The sequence below is a fragment of the Rutidosis leptorrhynchoides genome, chromosome 8 (assembly GCF_046630445.1).
Source record: "Rutidosis leptorrhynchoides isolate AG116_Rl617_1_P2 chromosome 8, CSIRO_AGI_Rlap_v1, whole genome shotgun sequence".
Lineage (NCBI taxonomy): Eukaryota > Viridiplantae > Streptophyta > Magnoliopsida > Asterales > Asteraceae > Rutidosis > Rutidosis leptorrhynchoides.
This window is the reverse complement of record NC_092340.1, coordinates 321,183,141-321,198,474: the sequence shown is the minus strand read 5'-3', so window position 1 is coordinate 321,198,474 and position 15,334 is coordinate 321,183,141.

Sequence of the window (15,334 nt, the reverse complement as noted above, 5' to 3'; positions counted from 1 at the left end):
CATGTGGTCAGACTTATCCTAACCATGAGAGGATCTGTCTCGTAAAATGGGGAGGACGCCGTGCAAATTAGCTTGATAAGACTAATGAATCAGACCTCTAGAAAGGATAATCTCCTTAAAGATTAAAAATCAGCTTTTAAGCCTGATATTACTCAATCCTAGAGATTGACCTTAAAGATTGAGAATTACAAACTCATGGAATTCGATGATATCTAAACTCGAGCTTGAACGAGAAAATATTTTGATCAAAATTACAAACCGATTTGTTTTCTGAATATCCATTTTCAATGCGTTCATTACCATTGAACGTAAAATCCTAGGAATTCACCTGGAATTCATTAGGTCACCTGAACCAAATCAGGTGTCAACTGTAAGAACGGTGGTTGCATAGCATGGTCGAAGACAGGACCTTATGTCAGACCGAAAAATTTTAGGGTGAGCTTTACTATTGCTCCTACCATGGATAGTAATTGCATCCGACATGTTATAGACCATAATTAAAAGCATGTCAGGGGACATTGCCTTAACAGTTGCTTGTTCAACGCTTTCCTTTACAACCGGACGGTAGTTTATCGAAAGGTAATATACGGAGCAAGTATACTGGACGTGTTGCTTTCCCAATACAAGGTTAGCAAGTGGGTGACAAAAAACCGCAAGTTTTGAGCTAAAATTTTCAAATCTGAAACCCACCAAATCCACAACAAAAACATTTTGCAAACACCGGTGAAGGGTTATTCCGGAAAACTTATCTAGGGTAAAAGCTAGATTGAATTTTCAAAAGATCAAATGTTTTCATAAAGATCCAATTTCCTTAAGGATCTAAATTTTTAGAATCATATGGGACTGTAAACCACATCGTTACTACCATTGTTTATACCGCCGTATAGAAATCACTGATGTACAAAGTGTGAAGAAAAAAGAAGTGATTCTAGTATTTTCATTTCAAGACTATATTGCTTGAGGACAAGCAACGCTAAAGTGTGGGAATATTTGATAATGCTAAAAACGAACATATATTTCATAGCATTATCCCTCAAGAAAGACAAGCTTTTAGTTGCAATTGTTCTATTTACAAGTGATATTCGTTTAAATAATAAAAGGTGAAGAAAAAAGACAGATTCGACAAATTGAAGACGCAAATGACCAAAAAACTCAAAAGTACAAAGTACAATCAAAGTGGTTCCAATTATTGATAAGAAACGTCTCAAAAGTACAAGAGTACAAGATATGAAATCCAAAGTACAAGATATTAAATTATACGCAAGAACGTTCGAAAATCTGGAACCGGGACCAAAGTCAACTCTCAACGCTCGACGCAACGGACTAAAAATTATGAGTCAACTATGCACATGAATATAATATAATATATAATTAATTCTTAAAATTAATATATATATTATATTATATATTATAAACGTCAGCAAAGAAAGAAACAAACTCTTGTGAGCTGGAAAAAGTGGCTATGCGATCGCATGGCCTGGAAGCACATTTTCCATGCGATCGCATGGCAGTATGTGACAGGCCACATCTATAAATTTCGCAGTTTTTGAGCAAATATATCCATCTTTTTCTTTCCTTTCTCTGAACGTAAACATATATATATATATATATATATATATATATATATATATATATATATATATATATATATATATATATATATATATATATATATATATATATATATATATATATATATATATATATATATTATAATTTTAATTTTAATTTTAAATTCTAATAATAAGGGTATGTTAGCGAATGTTGTAAGGGGGTAAGTCGAAATTCTGTCCGTGTAACGCTACGCTATTTTTAATCATGGTAAGTTATGTTCAACCTTTTTAATTTAATGTCTCGTAGCTAAGTTATTATTATGCTTATTTAATGCCGAAGTAATCGTGATGTTGGGCTAAATATTAAAATTGGGTAATTGGGCTTTTGACCATAATTGGGGTTTGGATAAAAGAACGACACTTGTGGAAATTAGACTATGGGCTATTAATGGGCTTTATATTAACTAAATGATACCTCGTTGATTTAATATATAGACTTATAATTTGACGTATTTATATATAACCACATACGCTTGACTGGCTACGGTGGGCGGGATATCTATAAATACCAATAATTGTTCATTTTACCGGACACGAGATTGGATTAATAGTTAATAGACTCGTTGAAACAGGGGTGGATTACATTCAAGGGTAATTGGTGTAATTGTTAACAAAGTAGTAAAACCTTGGACTACATACAGTCGATAACCTGGTGTATTCATTAAACAAAGTATTAAGACCTTGTTACAATTCGAATCCCCAATTAGTTGGAATATTTGACTTCGGGAATAAGAATAATTTGACGAAGACTTTCGCACTTTATGATTATGTCTGATGGACTATTATGGACAAATCCGTATGGACATATCGAATAATCCAGGACAAAGGACAATTAACCCATGGGAATAAACTAAAAACAACACGTCGAACATCATGATTATGGAAGTTTAAATAAGCATAATTTATATATTTCATATTTAATTGTACTTTTAATTATCGCACTTTTATTTATTGTCATTGTATTTAATTACACTTTTATTTTATCGCACTTTTATTTATCGCAATTTCATTATCGTTATTTACTTTACGCTTTAAATTAAGTTATATTTATTTTTAATATTTTACATTAGGTTTTAACTGCGACTAAAGTTTTAAAAATCGACAAACCGGTCATTAAACGGTAAAAAACCCCCTTTTTATAATAATAATATTACTTACATATTTTTGTATTTTTACAAATATAAGTTAAAAAATATAGCGTTAAGCTTGTTTTAAAGATCCCTGTGGAACGAACCGGACTTACTAAAAAACTACACTACTGTACGATTAGGTACACTGCCTATAAGTGTTGTAGCAAGGTTTAGGTATATCCATTCTATAAATAAATAAATATCTTATGTAAAATTGTATCGTATTTAATAGTATTTCCTTGTAAAAATATATACTATTTCATATACCCCTCGCATAACATCAAGTACCAACTTTAACTAGCATGTTCTCCATTATCCCTCTAGGATATTTTACTGATCGATCGGCTAGTTGTATACTTATTCGTGTTGGTTTCAATTTTACAAGGTCTAGTTTAGTGTATAGTAAATACGGTATTAGATTTATACTAGCACCTAAGTCTGCCAATGCTTCTATTGAACTAAGACTACCCAGAAAACATGGAATCGTGAAACATCCTGGATCTGATAATTTTTCAGGTATCTTATTTAACAGCACTGCAGAACAATTAGCATTCATTGTAACAGCAGGGAGTTCTTCCATTTTTTCTTTCTATTTGTGATTAGATCTTTCAAGAATTTAGCATATCTAGGCATTCCTGAGATCACATCAATGAAAGGAAGATTTACATTTATTTGTTTAAACATATCCAAGAATTTGGATTGCTCGGCTTCAAGTCTTTCTTTTCTCATTTTACTCGGGTAAGGAAGTGGTGGTTGGTATGGTTTAACATAAGATTTTGCCTTAACTGTGTTATCTTCATTAACCTTTTCAACTACCGGTTCTGTTTCCTTATCTTGATTAGGTTGTGGTTCTTGTGGAATAGGAATAGCGTCATTAGAAATTACAGGCATTTCAGGTGGTTTAAGTGTAATACCACTTCTTGTGGTAATAGTTTTAGCTGTTTCATTCTGGGGGTTAGCATTTGTATCACTAGGTAGACTTCCCGGTTTTCTTTCACCTATCAACCTTGCCAGATTGCTTACTTCTTGTTCCATATTTTGAATAGAAGCTTGTTGATTTCTAAATGCTTGAGCATTTTGTTCATTGGTTTGTTTCTGAGATGTGAAAAACTTCGTTTGAGATTCAACTAGCTTCGACATCATATCTTCTAAATTTGGCTTTTTATCATCGGTTTGTGATGGTTTATTTTGAAAAATAGGTCTTTGCTGATTGTAAGTATTATTGGATACTTGCTGATTGCTAGGACCTTGTTGGTTGTTGTATGGAACATTTCGGTTATAATTCTGATTTTGATTGTAGATTGGTCTTGGCGGTTAATAATTATTCTGATAAATATTTCCAGGCCTTTGGTTTATATATGAAACATTCTCTCTTTGTTCCATTGTTTGTTCAATACTGAGACAATCTTTTGTCAAATGTGGTACTCCACACTGCTCACAACTAGTTCGTATTGAATGAATACCCTTAGTCATCTTTTCCATTCGTCTCTCGACAGCATCTATCTTTGCAGAAATGGAATCGAAGTCATGGCTAGAATCGACTCTAGCCGCTTTAGATGATCTAACGATATCTTTTTCTTGGTGCCACTCATGTGAGTGGGAAGCAGTGTTATCAATAATTTTGTAAGCGTCAGTTGCAGTTTTCTTCATAATGGAACCACCACCTGCTATATCGATGTCTTTTCTTGTAGTGATGTCGCATCTTTGGTAGAATATTTGTACTATTTGATAAGTGTCTAAACCATGTTGCGAACATCCTCTTAACAACATTCCAAATCTTGTCCACGCCTCATATAAAGTTTCATTTGGTTTTTGTGTGAACGTAACAATTTCTCCTTGAAGTCTTACGGCTTTAGATGCCGGAAAGAATTGTTTAAGAAAATTTTCAACTAAAACATCCCATGTATCAATCGCACCTTCAGGTAACGATTCTAACCAATCTTTGGCTTCTCCCTTTAAAGTCCAGTGAAATAACATGAGATATATCTGTTCATCCTCCACTTCTCGGATTTTAAATAGAGTACAGATCCTATTAACGGTACGAAGATGTTCGTTTGGATCTTCCTACGGTGTGAAAGGACCCGTTCATATACATTATAAACGATTCACAATAGTTGATTACATTGCGAGGTATTTGACCTCTATATGATACATTTTACAAACATTGCATTCGTTTTTAAAAGACAATCTTTCTTTACATCGAAAATTGACAGGCATGCATACCATTTCATAATATCCACTATCCAACTATAAATTGATTTAATAATAATCTTTGATGAACTCAATGACTCGAATGCAACGTTCTTCGAAATATGCTATGAAAGACTCCAAGTAATATCTTTAAAATGAGCAAATGCACAGCGGAAGATTTCTTTAACACCTGAGAATAAACATGCTTTAAAGTGTCAACCAAAAGGTTGGTGAGTTCATTAGTTTATCATAATCATTTATTTCCATCATTTTAATAGACCACAAGAATTTCATTTCCGGTTCTCATAATTATACGTCCCATGCATAGAGACAAAAATAATCATTCATATGGTGAACACCTGGTAACCGACATTAACAATATGCATATAAGAATATCCCCTATCATTCCGGGATCCTCCTTCGGACATGATATAAATTTCGAAGTACTAAAGCATCCGGTACTTTGGATGGGGTTTGTTAGGCCCGATAGATCTATCTTTAGGATTCGCGTCAATTAGGGTGTCTGTTCCCTAATTCTTAGATTACCAGACTTTAATAAAAAGGGGCATATTCGATTTCGATAATTCAACCATAGAATGTAGTTTCAATTACTTGTGTCTATTTCGTCAAACATTTATAAAAGCGCATGTATTCTCAGTCCCAAAAATATAAAGGGTAAAAAGGCAAATGAAACTCACCATACTGTATTTCGTAGTAAAAATACATATAACGTCATTGAACAAGTGCAAGGTTGGCCTCGGATTCACGAACCTATATTAATTATATATATTTATATGTTGGTCAATATTTGTATAGCAATTTAGGTCAGGTCATAGTGTAATCCTATCCTATAGCTCGAGTCTAACTCTACAGTATAGTAACATGTTATATTACTCATGCTCAATTAAGATTCTAGTAAAAGGTGACGTGTGAAACAACGTAACACAAATGGTTTCATAATCATAAAATAGTATTTTAGGTTTTTTTTTTTTTTTTTTTTTTTTTTTTTTTTAGAGAAAATCAACACAAAAAGTTAACTGAAAAGTTAACAGGAAAAGTCAAAGTTCAAAGTCAAAAGTCAAAGGTTAAAGTCAAAAGTCAAAGGTCAAAGTAAAAATGAGGTCGCATGCAAATATATAATAACTTATACAAAAATGATTTTCGGTCAAACATGACTAAACGGCCACTTCAGCTATTTTTAGAAAAATTATCGGAACTCCGATTGATAAACGGCCAAAGATAAAAGTTACACATTACCAAAAAAATTAAGCATAAATATTACAGAAGTAAGCTAAACCTAGATAACTCGTAGTTGCCAACGCGTTTTCGGCGTTTCAAAGTTAATTTTTCAGCTTTAATAAATTTACAAAAGTGACCGAGTAGCCTACTTTGGAGATTTTTAGAAAATTCCTCAAAACTCGTATTGACAAACGGTCAAAGCCTGCAAATTATCGTTACCACAAAGATATAACATGATTTTTGGCAAGAGTAAACACATATCAGGCCGACCATGACAACTGATACAAAACTGACATTTTTAAATAAAAAAGTTTCAGCTCTTTTTAGAATTTTAAAATGTGACCAAACTGTCAACTTTGATGATTTTTAGAAAAATCGTCGAGACTCGAATTGACAAACGACTAGAGTTGTTTATTAGACCGTACAGAAAAGAATTCAGTGGTATTTTTTTTATATATGAAACAACGCAGATCAGCGAGAATTTCAGTTCCCGTTTCGACATTTCATCAAAATTTGCAAAACTTCTTTTGTCCATAACTTGACAACCGTTCAACGAAACGAGACGTGCTTTATATGAAAATTCATCTACTAGACGAGTAGAATCCAAATAATCACTTTTTATAACCCAGAAAATTAGTTCACTAATTATCATCAGCAATTTTAATTACAAATTAATTATGCAATTTGTTTATTTCATAACTTTCTAACCATTACTTGGATTCAAGTGATTCTTAAACCAAAATTCAACTATTTTTCGCTAGCTTTCCAACGACATGCATATCTTATACCTTATCTCAATCGTATATGTAACTAATTCAGGAATCAACATAACCTATCTAATGGCAATATCAAAAGTACAAGCATGCATAATCCTATATACTCGAGCACTAGTCAGGGATACACTATTAGTATGTAAAAATTAAATTATGAGTACTCACATATCAATATTGAGATTCAATATTGCAGGAAAGGTACGTAAACGCAACAGAGATGATAAACACTATATTGACCTCACGAGCATACCCATGAACCATACTCAATCACCTCCATAGCTATAACCCATAATTTCCTTAATCTTATCCCACTCGAAAAAACAACTTCGAAATCACTCGGACAGCACTCCGTCGTAATATTTTATGTATACTAATAATATCTTGAGATAATACGGAGTAAATATATATATGTAAATCGATTGAGAGAGTTTAGAGAAAACTATTTTCAAGTTTCTATGAAATAATGAAACCTATTGAATTCTATTTATAATAGATTTTTGAATTATTAAAGTGAATTATTAAAGTATGAATTATTAAAGTGAATTATTAAAGTATAAATTATTAAAGTAAATTATTAAAGTTTGAATTATTAAAGTGAATTATTAAAGTATGAATTATTAAAGTTAAAGTAAAGTAAAAAATAAAGTAAAGGAAAAGTTTAAGTATAGTAAAAGTATAAAACTATGTACGTATAATACGCGCATAAATATATATAATATTAATTTAAATCGTTATATATATTTAATAAAATAAAATATAAATATCGTTATCTTTATCATACTAGTTAAGTAATGAGTTGTCAAAAGTGATTCTAGATATTTATAAAAGTTATATACGTTTTAATAATAAAGTTCTTTTTAAACTGAAAACGTTTTGTACGTTTGAAACTAAATAGATCAATCGAGTCTTTATGAGATTCAATCTTTCACTATCCTTTGTCTAGTTCTCAATGATTGACAATTTGTTCATATTTATAAATCACTTTACCATTTTCCGAATATTGTTAAAATGAAAAGATTTCTCAAATCAACGTGGGCCTTTCAACGGAGACTTGTAATCATAATTCAATATATCTGATAATTCAATCATTTGATCTTATCTTCTAATTCCATTGATAAACATTTTGAAACAGATACAATCATATAAAGTATTTAATCTAATATTTTGTTTACGTTTCAAGTTATAATATATATACACATATACATATATAATCATATTCGTTTAATGGTTCGTGAATCGTTGGAACTTGGTCGAGGTTGAATGAATGTATGAACATAGTTTAAAATTCTTGAAATTTAACTTAACAAATATTGCTTATCGTGTCGGAAACATATAAAGATTAAAGTTTAAATTTGGTTGGAAATTTTCGGGTTGTCACAGTACCTACCCGTTAAAGAAATTTCATCCCAAAATTTGAGTGGAAAGGTCGTGAATGATAATAAGTATGTTATCATGATGCATACGGGCTGAAAATTAGAGTTTTATCATCGGCGAATAATTTGGATAAACAATCTATTTATATGAAGAGTACGAATGAAGCTAACATAGAAGAGTGAAATGAGTAAGTGTAGATTCATCTTATCATTTGACGTAGATATGATTGATTCCCAGATTTTAAGGGATTTGAAGAAAATCTTCTTAATAAGATTTGACTCTCCGGTAATCAAGGGAATTAGGATCCGCTTTAAATGCGATCGTCCATTTTAATTGTTCTGTCGGAGATTTTCTTATAAATTCACCTCCTTCATTTCCTTACAACTCACACCATCTGTTGATGCATTTTATGCAAGTCCCTAGACATCTACCCACGTCCATTGCAGGTACAACAGTTTACAGGCCACCATGATTGCTCGTTATTATCCTATCCGTGGTTGTATGTGGTTACAGGAACTACAGGAACGAGATTTAGATATTTGACTATGTTAGACTTAGTCAGACGTACGAGTGAAGCCTCACTAGTACGGCTGACAGGCTCATACGCATGGTTAATGCTGAGCTAAGTCACAATTACAACCTAAATGATAAGACACGAGTGAGTGATCACCCGTACGGTTGATGAAGCCAACTCGTACGTGTGATGAATGAATCGTATCGGTGTGTCAACAGCAGGGGTATATAAAGTCTTATGTTCTTCATTTTAGGTTAAGCCTCTCATTTGTTACACACACTCAGATCTAGTGAGCTCCTTCGATTCTCTCTCAGTCCAAATCACCCAGGTGGTGAATAATAGCTCTAGGTGTTGATCTAATCACACTTGATTTAGTTGTGGTTTGACTAAATTAATCAAAAAAAAAACTTAACCTATTCACTAGAGGGTTTGATTCACTTATTCTGCCATTGTGTGAGTTAAATCTGTTGATTTCTAAGTTCCTAGTCATGTTTCATCACCTTCTATTCTTTCTCCCTCAACTCATATTTTAAAGTATTCATCAATATGCTCCATCCAGTTCTGATTCTCGATATACTTCTAACTTTCATATCGGTCATTCTTCTTTTTTTTCATCTACCGCCGGAAGAATCTATTTACTTCTACTATACTCTTGGGTTTATAGTGTTCCTAGTTCTCCCGTGTCTTTATATTGCTATATGCATCGATATATATGGTTTATAATTTCTGGTTTGTCGTTGGGCTTTATATGTTCCCTTATATTTCAAAGTCTCTGCTTCTGTCTTCTATAATCATTATCATTCACAGTTAATGCTCTCTTTTATTTGCTGCAATTTATACCCCAATTTATATTTCGAAGTTTTGTCCTTTCGTTTCTTCTTCTTGCGATTAAGCACCGCTTGTAATGGTCCAGAATTCACAGATACGAATTTCGAAATGAACATTGTTAATGTTCTAGGAAGGAAATTGTGATGGCACGATCTTGACTTGTCAAATTACTAAAATACCTTGGAAAAGGCCGAATCATCAAGAAATATTTTCTTGATATTTTAGAGGTTAAATAGAATACAAGAGTCGTATAACATGGCACATGATGATGTTATGATCTGTGAATCATCACGTTCCATTTAGAAACTCAGCATGACTTACTGTAATATAATCACATTGATCAAGTGTCATTATATTATACTAATTCATGCTTCAGTTCCCAACACTACTTCAAAATATTCCTATTTTAAACTTGATTGTTTCAGAATTTAGAAACTAAAATAGTTTCTTTTATGATGTAATACAGATAGCGCGAAGAGGTAAATGATTTCAAATAAGAAAAATTAATATCTTCAGAAATATGGAGGATATTTATAATGAAAGATATGATGATATTTTAGAATTTCTAATATCAGAGGATGATGAAGAATACTGTCCGCAGGGGTTTAGAGTCAGGAGTAAGGTATTCGTTAATGACTTCAGCAGATACTGAATTATTTGGATCCTTTGAAGTCAGGTTCAGTCTTTGTAATTTGTCCACAGCCTCCTTCCTACTTTGCTCAATCCGTTTTCCAGTTCCAAGACTTCTCTTTTTCTGCGCTTTGCCAGCACACCTATTCATTATCATCAAACTTTTACTGTTAAGGTCGTTTATAGTTTTTTTGCTGCTTCATCAGTATTTTTTCATTTTCGGAGAACCAATTCGTAGTTCGAAGTGTTTTTCAGAATCTTCACATTCAAATTAAGTCCAGAAGATAGACGTTATATATACACATATAACTGTTGGCGTAGACATGCTGCGAGATTTCAAAATACCGATTGCTAATTCTCAATGATTCGTATGAAAATTCTCATTACAAGATGCGAATGAGTAAATGATGGGGTTTCAATGAATAATTATAATGACTTTTTGGAGAGGCTAAAGTCAAAGGGTAATGAAGTTGTTGATACATCTGTTAATAATGTGGTGGAATGTAAAAGGTTCCCTGGTAACGATGGTGTATATCTCAAGGTTATAATAAGGTTAGTCTGACTGAAAAGTCGAAGTTGACTTGCTGGAGCTGTGACAAAACTGGCTACTTTGAATAGGAGTCGCAAAGTTATTTTTGCTAATAAATGCTAAAGAATCTGACGCGGATACGTTGTTTAAACTTTTACTTTGGTTTCAAGAGTTTTTCAGGTACATAACTGTGGGTAACATGTGGTTGGATCATCATCTCGATTGCTCATCATTCGAAGTGTCTTCAGAAATTTTCGAAGGGTTTGAACACAGATTGTAATCGTTAACATACATTTGATGTTCTAACACAGTTTTGAAGTCAAAATATAGCTTGTGAAAGATGTAAGGATCTAAGAGTGATGATTTTGGTCATATCTCAAGTTGAATTTTGAGATTTCAAAATCAGAATATGTAATTAAATTTTGAATGAGTATGGTTGTTTTGATTTCTATAAAAGAATGTATATTGTTGTGAAAGTAGGGAGTATAATGGATGATTTGCTGAATCAGATTCGAAGAATGTATTAGATTAATTGTGAATTTATATATCTCTCGGGTATTACCTACCCGTTAAAAAAATTTCACAATTAATATTTTGTACAAAAGAATTTTATTACAGTCTTTATGAAAATATATATATGTAAATTTTCTTCATATGTAACATAGATTTAATGAGTTAATGTTAAATTAAACTCATTTGATTTACGGTTGAAACTTGAATTGAATAATCCCTAAAGGCTTTAAAAAGTACATAACTTTTACGCAGTATTTCTTTAATGACATTGAAATTATGAATCAATACTTCGTTATTTGTTGATGTATGATGTTCGGTTCGTGGAATTCTTGTGAATTTCGCAAAGTACGAATGATGTCATCTGAAAAGTTTCGGGTACATCGATGATGAAAGTGTAAAATCAAATATATACTTAATTTATTATGAATTGGAATTTGTTGAATTGCGACAGAGATTGTAGTTAATGCTGGTTAAGTTGCGGCCGAAGGACGTACATTATTGCATATTTGTAATATGAATTAACCGAGTAGTTAAGATTCACACACAATAGCTTAGCACGGAAAGATTTATTTTTATTTCAAAATATATAAAATATACATATAATTTCTTCAAAGAGAATGAGTTAATTCTTCATAACTCGTTGATACAATATACGGGTTATTGATTCGTAATGATGTCCATAGTGATTCTTGAGCTGACGGAGTTTGTGATGTTATAGGTGTTGTTGATTCTGATGTTGACTGTACTGATGATGCTGGTGACGCTGACGGTACTGTTGATGCTGTTGGTAAAACAAGTTTAGCTTGTTAATCACACACCATTTTTGTCAGGGTTTCTACTCTTCCTTCTATCATTTTGGTTCGCTTAACTGATTTATGGTTAGGGCTAGATTAGATAATCTCTAAGACTTTAGAGATTACATAATCTGCGCGGAATGTTTCTCCAATGAAGTTATGAATTAATACTTCGTCGGTTATTGTTGTTGATATTCCTTGGTATCTACAGGGCGTATGACATTGGTGCTCGTGGGACAGAGTGTAAAGTTGAGGTTTACGACATGGTTGTGGTTGGGGTGGTAATGGTACTATTGGCATTGATGATGGTGTTACTGGTTATGCTGCTGATGCTGCTGCTGGTGTTTGTAATCTCTGCACCATATTCTCCAAAGCCACTACCCGAGCGCGAAGCTCGTTGACTTTTTCTATTACACCGAGGTGATTGTCGGTTCGGATGAGCGGATAAATAAAATCTAAAATTTGATGTAATATATAATCGTGACGAGATACTCTGGAAATGAGCGAGAAAATGGTGTTTCGGACAGGTTCGCCGGTAAGTGCTTCAGGTTCTTCGTCAAGAGGGCAATGTGGTGGATGGAAGGGATCACCTTCTTCTTGTCTCCAATGATTGAGGAGGCTACGAACCCATCCCCAATTCATCTAGAATAGGTGATGACTGATTGGTTGATCTATTCCGGTCACACTGCTTTCGGAGCTGGAGTGGGATTCCATTTCGAAATCCAATAAGGATTTTTTTTTTTGATATGAAATGATTTTCGATTATCGGATGGTATTCTAATTACATAGAATATCCATATATATAGAACAAAAGATTTCGTAAATTACGGAGGAATTTACGGGATATATCAGGCAACGTTTACAGTAATAGATACGATAAGATATGATTTAGCAGATACGCTAAGATATGAATTTTTGTCTATACACTATTCATGCAATCAATGCAGCAAGACGTGTCTTAGACTAAAAATGATAAGCAGGTAATTTCCTGAGGATGATAAGTAGTTAATTTTTGACACAAAATGATAAGCAAAACTATTGACATGCAGACACGGTCGAAGTCCAGACTCACTAATGCATCCTATCGACTTATCTGTTAGACACACTAATGCAGACCTGGTTCGCTAAGACCACCGCTCTGATACCAACTGAAAGGACCCGTTCATATACATTATAAACGATTCAAAATAGTTGATTACATTGCGAGGTATTTGACCTCTATATGATACATTTTACAAACATTGCATTCGTTTTTAAAAGACAATCTTTCTTTACATCGAAAATTGACAGGCATGCATACCATTTCATAATATCCACTATCCAGCTATAAATTGATTTAATAATAATCTTTGATGAACTCAATGACTCGAATGCAACGTTCTTCGAAATATGCTATGAAAGACTCCAAGTAATATCTTTAAAATGAGCAAATGCACAGTGGAAGATTTCTTTAACACCTGAGAATAAACATGCTTTAAAGTGTCAACCAAAAGGTTGGTGAGTTCATTAGTTTATCATAATCATTTATTTCCATCATTTTAATAGACCACAAGAATTTCATTTCCAGTTCTCATAATTATACGTCCCATGCATAGAGACAAAAATAATCATTCATATGGTGAACACCTGGTAACCGACATTAACAATATGCATATAAAAAATATCCCCTATCATTCCGGGATCCTCCTTCGGACATGATATAAATTTCGAAGTACTAAAGCATCCGGTACTTTGGATGGGGTTTGTTAGGCCCGATAGATCTATCTTTAGGATTCGCGTCAATTAGGGTGTCTGTTCCCTAATTCTTAGATTACCAGACTTTAATAAAAAGGGGCATATTCGATTTCGATAATTCAACCATAGAATGTAGTTTCAATTACTTGTGTCTATTTCGTCAAACATTTATAAAAGCGCATGTATTCTCAGTCCAAAAAATATAAAGGGTAAAAAGGCAAATGAAACTCACCATACTGTATTTCGTAGTAAAAATACATATAACGTCATTGAACAAGTGCAAGGTTGGCCTCGGATTCACGAACCTATATTAATTATATATATTTATATGTTGGTCAATATTTGTATAGCAATTTAGGTCAGGTCATAGTGTAATCCTATCCTATAGCTCGAGTCTAACTCTACAGTATAGTAACATGTTATATTACTCATGCTCAATTAAGATTCTAGTAAAAGGTGACGTGTGAAACAACGTAACACAAATGGTTTCATAATCATAAAATAGTATTTTAGGTTTTTTTTTTTTTTTTTTTTTTTTTTTTTTTTTTTTTTTAGAGAAAATCAACACAAAAAGTTAACTGAAAAGTTAACAGGAAAAGTCAAAGTTCAAAGTCAAAAGTCAAAGGTTAAAGTCAAAAGTCAAAGGTCAAAGTAAAAATGAGGTCGCATGCAAATATATAATAACTTATACAAAAATGATTTTCGGTCAAACATGACTAAATGGGCCACTTCAGCTATTTTTAGAAAAATTATCGGAACTCCGATTGATAAACGGCCAAAGATAAAAGTTACACATTACCAAAAAAATTAAGCATAAATATTACAGAAGTAAGCTAAACCTAGATAACTCGTAGTTGCCAACGCGTTTTCGGCGTTTCAAAGTTAATTTTTCAGCTTTAATAAATTTACAAAAGTGACCGAGTAGCCTACTTTGGAGATTTTTAGAAAATTCCTCAAAACTCGTATTGACAAACGGTCAAAGCCTGCAAATTCTCGTTACCACAAAGATATAACATGACTTTTGGCAAGAGTAAACACATATCAGGCCGACCATGACAACTGATACAAAACTGACATTTTTAAATAAAAAAGTTTCAGCTCTTTTTAGAATTTTAAAATGTGACCAAACTGTCAACTTTGATGATTTTTAGAAAAATCGTCGAGACTCGAATTGATAAACGGCTAGAGTTGTTTATTAGACCGTACAGCAAAGAATTCAGTGGTATTTTTTTCATATATGAAACAACGCAGATCAGCGAGAATTTCAGTTCCCGTTTCGACATTTCATCAAAATTTGCAAAACTTCTTTTGTCCATAACTTGACAACCGTTCAACGAAACGAGACGTGCTTTATATGAAAATTCATCTACTCGACGAGTAGAATCCAAATAATCACTTTTTATAACCCAGAAAATTAGTTCACTAATTATCATCAGCAATTTTAATTACAAATTAATTATGCAATTTGTTTAT